Genomic DNA, 8142 nt, shown 5'->3' on the forward strand with positions numbered 1-8142 from the left:
CTATTGATACTCAAACACAAGTTTGAGAGTGTCATTCTTCAACCGAGGCCTGAGGCCCTTCCCCTCAGCCTTCTGTGTGGCTTCCCCCTCCTTCTCAGCCTCAACGACTAAATCTTGATGTTCAGGGTTGTTGAGGGGTGCGTCGGTGGTGATGACGGCTTTGGTTTCGGCCCAGGCCATCTTAATGTGTCTGAAGGGGTTCCGTCCTGAAGGGCCGGAAAGGCTTCACCTCCTCCTGATCCGTCAGGGCGATGGTAAGTGTTTCAACCCTCTGCTTTCGTAGTGCCCTCACCCGGACCCTCACGTTCCTTTCTCTGGGCCCTGTCTGCTGTCAGAGACCGTGAGAGAGACGCTCAGTCAATGTTTCGTGATTATGGTGACGCATAAAACTCAAAAGATAAATGCACACACACACACACACACACACACACAGGGCCCCATCTTGCATCCGGCGCAAGTGACTTAGTCACTGGCGCATGTGTCGTTGCTAGTTTACAACTGGCGCAGAGCGTTCTTTTCCCACCAGCGCCACTCGCCGGTAAATTAGGGATTGATCATGCGCCGCAAGGGGCGGTTCGGCGGAAGGAGGAGGCATGTTCTGGCGCAAACGGTATTTTGCCGTCTCTGAATACCATTGCGCTACTGACCAGGAAATACCTGGTTTAAAGTCAGTGGCGCGTTGTTCAGACGCTATTTTAAGGGCGCATGCATACATGCGCATGCGATGCATACGGATTGCTTGTGCACCTCGCGCATACACTTTGCTTCTCTCATCTACCTAGCCGCACATTCTTGGTAAATTATTTGGGAAAGAACAGCTGATGCAGCGGTAATAAGATGTACTTTTAAATCAATGCATCTGCAAACACCGTACAGCAAACACATATTTTCTTGACACAGACATCGTGTAGGCCTACATGCCCATAACTTTTAGGATTGATGAGTAGGCCTATTTGATCGTGAAAAACATTGTTTTCCCGCGATTGAGTGTTAAAAAGAATGAATGAATTCAATTCAATTCAATTTTATTTATATAGCCCTTAATCACCATTACAGTCTCAAAGGGCTTTAACAGGCCAAATATTTGTGACACCCCCCTTTACCCATGCCCCCACACGGGCAAGAAAAAACTCCCTTGAATCAGCAAGGAAGAAATCTTGAGAAGAAACGCAGTGTAGGGGATCCCTTCTTCCAGGGATGGTCAGGAGTGCAATGGGTGCCACAATTGGCATACAGGTAAATACATATACATCATATTAAAATGGTGATGGGGTTCTGGCCGGTTATCCATGAGGAGAGTCCAGGCATCCAGTCCAGCACCCGCAGCACGCTACAACTGACAGAATAGTGAATGAGAACGGAAAAGTACATAGTGGGAATGTATAATGTAATAAGAAAAGCACAAGCAAACAGAGTAGTCTTCACTACGCATCTGTTGTTTTCACACTCCAAATGCAAGATTGTAGAGGTGCGTTTTGAGCTTCCCTTTGAATAGCTCCACAGAGTCAGCTTCCCTGATCGCTGATGGCAGCCTATTCCATAAAAAGGGGGCTCGATAGGCAAACGCTCTCTGTCCAGCCGATTTCTTTTTAACCTTCGGCAATGAAAGAAGGCCGGCTCCCGAAGACCGGAGAGACCGAGAAGGACTATAAGGAATGATCAGGTCCTTCAGGTACAATGGAGATAGTCCATGCAAGGCTTTATAGGTAAGCAATAGCACCTTAAAGTCTGATCTGAAAGTTATTGGTAGCCAATGTAAAGAGGCGAGAATAGGTGTAGTATGATCAAACTTTCTCGTTCTGGTCAGCAATCTAGCTGCCGCATTGTGTACCAGCTGTAGACTCTTTGTAGTAGAGTTCGGTAATCCCGAGAACAGTGCATTGCAATAGTCCAGTCTTGACGAGACAAACGAATGAATCAGTGTCTCTGCATCCACTACAGATAACATTGATCTGATTCTTGCAATGTTTCTCAAATGGAAAAAGGCAATTCTAGTTATACTTCTTATATGCTGATCAAAGCATAGTTGAGGGTCAAACAAGACACCAAGATTTCTGACGGATGCACTCTGTGGGATGGCGAAGCCATCCAACCACAGAGAGACATCCTCAAACTTTTCCCGGTCCCGCTTCGAGCCGATAATCATCAGCTCTGTCTTCCCAGTATTAAGCTGTAGGAAGTTTTGTGACATCCAGCCCTTCACAGCAGCCAAACAGGACTCAACCTTTTGAATCTGGGCAGAATCCCCGGAATCTACAGGAATGTAGAGCTGGGTGTCATCCGCATAGCAATGGAAACTAAATCCGAAGCCGCGGATAACGTCACCGAGGGGAAGCATATAAATTGCAAAAAGCAATGGACCAAGAACCGACCCTTGTGGTACGCCAAAGCGCAATTTACAATGCTTCGATTCTGCACCCTCATGAAGCACAAATTGGGTTCTATCTGTGAGGTACGATTCAAGCCAACCAAGAGCCGTACCCCCGAAACCAACAGTGTTCAAGACGGTGAAGAAGAGTGCTATGGTCAATCGTATCAAACGCAGCGCTCAGATCCAACATCACAAGCATTGTGCTTGTATTTTTATCCAAAGCAAGAAGGATGTAATTTACAACTCTTGTAATAGCAGTTTCAGTTGAGTGGAAATTCCTGAACCCCGACTGGAAAGGTTCGAAGAGATTATTCCTCGTCAAATAGTCAACAATTTGCTTTGCTACAATCCTTTCCTGTACCTTAGACAAGAAGGGCAGATTCGATATAGGCCGATAGTTCCTGACTAATTCAGGATCTAGGCCAGGCTTTTTGAGTAGCGGTTTTAACACCGCAGCCTTGAAATTGGAAGGAACAATTCCTGTTGAAAACGAAAGATTCATAAGCAAGAGGATAACAGGCCCCACCGTTGGAAAAAGATCCTTAAGAACCCTAGAAGGGAGCGGATCCAACATACAAGTTGTTGGCTTTGAGGCCTTTATCACCCTTTCAAGTTCCACCAAGGAAATCGCCTTAAACTCCAAAAGAGTTGCGTCAGAGTTCACCATCCTATTTGGCAGAACCCCATCCTGCCCCACGGGATGTGTAGGATTAGCCGCCCGGTAAGCATCAATTTCCTCTCTAATTGATTGAATCTTATTCTCAAAGAAATCCATGAATTCACCTGCCGAGATCGAGGAGCCTACGGTCTGATTCTGTTTCTGAGAGAGACTCCTCACCGTGTCAAAAAGAAACTTAGGATTATTTCTATTCAAATTAATGATACTAGAAAAGTAGGCGTTCCTGGCGATAGTCAGCGCACCCTTATAGGTGATCAGACTATTATGCCATGCAAGATGAAAGACCTCAAGTTTAGTCGAGCGCCATTTGCGTTCAAGGATCCTGCAATTTCGCTTAAAAATGCGAGTTTCTGCATTAAACCAAGGAGCTGGTTTTTTCAATGTTCGTTTTTTAGTTACGTACGGAGCAACTGAATCAATGGCAACAGACAAAACAATGTTGAGGTCATCAGTAAGGCACTCCATAGAACCACTATAGTTACAGAGAGGTGCAAGTGAACCAGATAACTTATCTTCCATAGCTGTAATGGTTGCAGGTGTGATGCGGCGACAGCTGAAAGTAGCTTGCTGATCGTCGCAGGGGCAGGATACCACCACCTGGAAAGTGAGCAAAAAGTGGTCTGATAAAGCTGAGGTGTAGGAAGAGACCACTAGCTGCGAAATGTCAACACCGCGGGTCAGAACGAGATCCAACGTGTTTCCACCGATGTGGGTTGGTTGCTGGACGAGCTGTTTGAAGCCAAGCGTATCTGTAATGGACAGAAAAGCCCTTGTGAGGGCGTCAGACGGGTTATTCACGTGAATGTTGAAATCCCCAATAAGCAAAATATTGTCTGAATATGTAGCCAAATCAGCTGCAAAGTCAGAAAACTCATCCAGAAAAACTGAATACGGTCCTGGAGGACGGTATACTACAGCTAAAACAAAAGAGTCTGGAACTCGTTTTGCTTCTCGAGGAGCTGAGGTGCAGAGCACCTCAAAGGATCTGAAAATATATCTATTCTTCGGCTTTAAATTAAGCTTAGAATTAGATATCAGGGCTACTCCACCACCTTTCTTAACTTCTCTAGATACTTGGGTGCTAACGTAATGGGGTGGAGTGGCTTCGTTTAAGGCTAGAAACTCATCTGGTTTTAACCAGGTTTCAGAAAGCCCCAGTATGTCGATCTTTTATCAATAATTAAATCATGGACCAAGAGCGCCTTCGATGAAATCGACCTTATGTTCATGAACCCTATTCTGAGTACTTACTTTATTATTTTCAGAGGGAGTCTGGTTAACACTCAGCTCTGAAGCGGTCAAGGGGATACCGCGGTTTCGACATACTGGTTGCGGCCCTCGTCTGCGGGTTTTACACCTCGAGACAGCGCGAGGCCGCACCACCGTACATATAGGTACAGGGTTATTTTCAGAGGGAGTCTGGTTAACACTCAGCTCTGAGGCGATCAGTGGGATCGCCAGAGTTGGACATACTGGTCGCGGCCCTGCGGGTTTTACACCTCGAGACAGCGCGAGGCCGCACCAGCGAACATATAGGTACAACACTCTCTGAAACAAAAACAACACGCTCTGAAACAATTGGTGCAATAGATACTGGTTCAGCTAACCCATCTGCTATTCTAGACTCTGCAACGTAAACTATCATGTTGCTAGCAGGTTTGCTAAACTCCTGCAGCCCAGCATGCTGTGAGTGGATGAGTCACGCCTGACTAGGGCTGTCAACGAATATTCGAAGTTCGAATATTCGTTCGAAATGTATCCAAAAACGCGAATTCGAACGTGAAAATTAATATTCGAATGTGAAAAAACACTCCCGCGGTACAAGCGCCTCCATCTGCTTTGTGAATGAGCCTCTGTCTGTTCGCGATGTCCCTCATAATATTCGAATGTGAAAAAAACACTCCCGCGGTACAAGTGTAACAGACTAGTATTGTGAAGAGCGAATGTATTTTATCCCCTCGGGGTTTCCGTACTTGGATATAGGTATTCCAGCTCGGCTATGCCATTCAATAAGCATCCGAAGTAGAGCTCAGGGAGCTAGTAGTCTGGCTGGTGAAAGCTGCTATAACGCAATGTTCTCGGCAAAGTCCGAGACAGCTTTTTTTTCATGAATCCGAACGGTGCGTAGTGCTGGCCCTTTCGCTGGCATGGTGGAAGACGTAGGCGACATGCATTTTTTTCTTTATCGATTTTAATAGGCCTTCTCGATAAATGGTAAGCAAAGCAAGGAACGTTACCACTAGCATACTTTGTAACATTCAGAAGCGGGCGTCTTCTTCAGATTACTATAGTTTGCGCGCTTGCAGGTGTGGTGGTGAAATGCAAGCGATACAAAGTTGTGGCTTTTCATGATTAGGCCTCCACGTTACTGGGCTGTTTATATGATATATATATATCCCACTAATTTGAACCATGGTTTTGTCGCATTATTGCCATATTGACGGCAACTGCGTAAAATAGGCAACCAGATATTCGAATAGTTCGAATTCGTGATTTTTTTCCAAACGAACATTCGAATGTCATTTTTGAGCAATTTTGACAGCCCTACGCCTGACTAAGACATCTATCTATGTTTTTTGACATAATTGAGGCGCCTAACCCAGTAGGGTGTAGGCCGTCTCTCATGAGCACACCAGGTCGACCCCACAGGGAGGGCCAGTTATCTATGAAACCAAAGCCCTGCTCTGAGCTATATAGGGCCAGCCAGCGATTTAGAGACAATAATCTACTATAACGCTCATCATTACCCTTATCGGGTAGAGGGCCAGAGAGAATTAATCGATGCCGACACATCTTTCTGGCGAAGTCACAAAGCCTAGCTATGTTGCTTTTTGTGACCTCAGTTTGTCTTGTCCTAGCATCGTTGGTGCCGACATGAACTACAATGTTGTCGAAGCTAATGTCGGTGTTTGGTGCATCTAATCTAACTCCGTATACCGTGGTGAAGTTAGTTTGAAGTTGGATATTCGACGGATATTCGGCCATTCATTTCCTATGGAAAATTACTTTTTGCTCAATAGCTTCCGAGTTATAGGACCCAGAGGCCCCAGACCAATGTTGACTAGTCCTACTAAGTGGTACTAACAACACACACCTCACTAAAAAATAATATTTTGCTCCTCCTATTTTATTTAAATTTTTTAAGAATCCCATTCATTTCCTATGGGAAATTACTTTTTGCTCAATAGCTTCCGAGTTATAGGACCCAGAGGCCCCAGACCAATGTTGACCAGTCCTACTAAGTGGTACTAACAACACACACCTCACTAAAAAATAATATTTTGCTCCTCCTATTTTATTTAAATTTTTTAAGAATCCCATTCATTTCCTATGGGAAATTGCTTTTTGCTCAATAGCTTCCGAGTTATAGGACCCAGAGGCCCCAGACCAATGTTGACCTGTCCTACTAAGTGGTACTAACAACACACACCTCACTAAAAAATAATATTTTGCTCCTCCTATTTTATTTAAATTTTTTAAGAATCCCATTCATTTCCTATGGGAAATTGCTTTTTGCTCAATAGCTTCCGAGTTATAGGACCCAGAGGCCCCAGACCAATGTTGACCTGTCCTACTATGTGGTACTAACAACACACACCTCACTAAAAATTAATATTTTGCTCCTCCTATTTTATTTAAATATTTTAAGAATCCCATTAATTTCCTATGGAAAACGGCTTTTTGCTCAATAGCTTCCGAGTTATGGGACCCAGAGGCCCCAGACCAATGTGGACCTGTCCTACAATATGGTAATAACAACACACACCTCACTAAAAATTAATATTTTGCACCTCCAATTTTATTTGTATATTTTAAGAATCCCATTCATTTCCTATGGAAAACGGCTTTTTGCTCAATAGCTTCCGAGTTATAGGACCCAGAGGCCCCAGACCAATGTTGACCTGTCCTACTAAGTGGTAATAACAACACACACCTCACTAAAAATTAATATTTTGCTCCTCCTATTTTATTTAAATATTTTAAGAATCCCATTCATTTCCAATGGGAAATTGCTTTTTGCTCAATAGCTTCCGAGTTATGGGACCCAGAGGCCCCAGACCAATTTAGACCTGTTCTACTATGTGGTACTAACAACACACACCTCACTAAAAATTAATATTTTGCTCCTCCTATTTTATTTAAATATTTTAAGAATCCCATTCATTTCCTATGGAAAACGGCTTTTTGCTCAATAGCTTCCGAGTTATGGGACCCAGAGGCCCCAGACCAATGTGGACCTGTCCTACAATATGGTAATAACAACACACACCTCACTAAAACTTAATATTTTGCACCTCCAATTTTATTTGAATATTTTAAGAATCCCATTCATTTCCTATGGAAAACGGCTTTTTGCTCAATAGCTTCCGAGTTATAGGACCCAGAGGCCCCAGACCAATGTTGACCTGTCCTACTAAGTGGTAATAACAACACACACCTCACTAAAAATTAATATTTTGCTCCTCCTATTTTATTTAAATTTTTTAAGAATCCCATTCATTTCCTATGGGAAATTGCTTTTTGCTCAATAGCTTCCGAGTTATAGGACCCAGAGGCCCCAGACCAATGTTGACCTGTCCTACTAAGTGGTACTAACAACACACACCTCACTAAAAATTAATATTTTGCTCCTCCTATTTTATTTAAATATTTTAAGAATCCCATTCATTTCCAATGGGAAATTGCTTTTTGCTCAATAGCTTCCGAGTTATGGGACCCAGAGGCCCAGACCAATTTAGACCTGTTCTACTATGTGGTACTAACAACACACACCTCACTAAAAATTAATATTTTGCTCCTCCTATTTTATTTAAATATTTTAAGAATCCCATTCATTTCCTATGGAAAACGGCTTTTTGCTCAATAGCTTCCGAGTTATGGGACCCAGAGGCCCCAAACCAATGTGGACCTGTCCTACAATGTGGTAATAACAACACACACCTCACTAAAAATTAATATTTTGCACCTCCAATTTTATTTGAATTTTTTAAAAATCCCATTCATTTCCTATGGAAAACGGCTTTTTGCTCAATAGCTTCTGAGTTAGGGGACCCAGAGGCCCCAGACCAATTTAGACATGTTCTACTATGTG

At 43.5% G+C, this 8142-nt stretch overlaps 1 pseudogene; it reads right to left on the reverse strand.

Annotated features, from left to right (window-relative positions):
• LOC115529296 (uncharacterized) lies at window positions 1–4582 on the reverse strand (annotated as a pseudogene).
• Window positions 4583–8142: the final 3560 nt, after the last annotated feature.

The sequence above is a fragment of the Gadus morhua genome, chromosome 17 (genome assembly GCF_902167405.1).
Source record: "Gadus morhua chromosome 17, gadMor3.0, whole genome shotgun sequence".
Lineage (NCBI taxonomy): Eukaryota > Metazoa > Chordata > Actinopteri > Gadiformes > Gadidae > Gadus > Gadus morhua.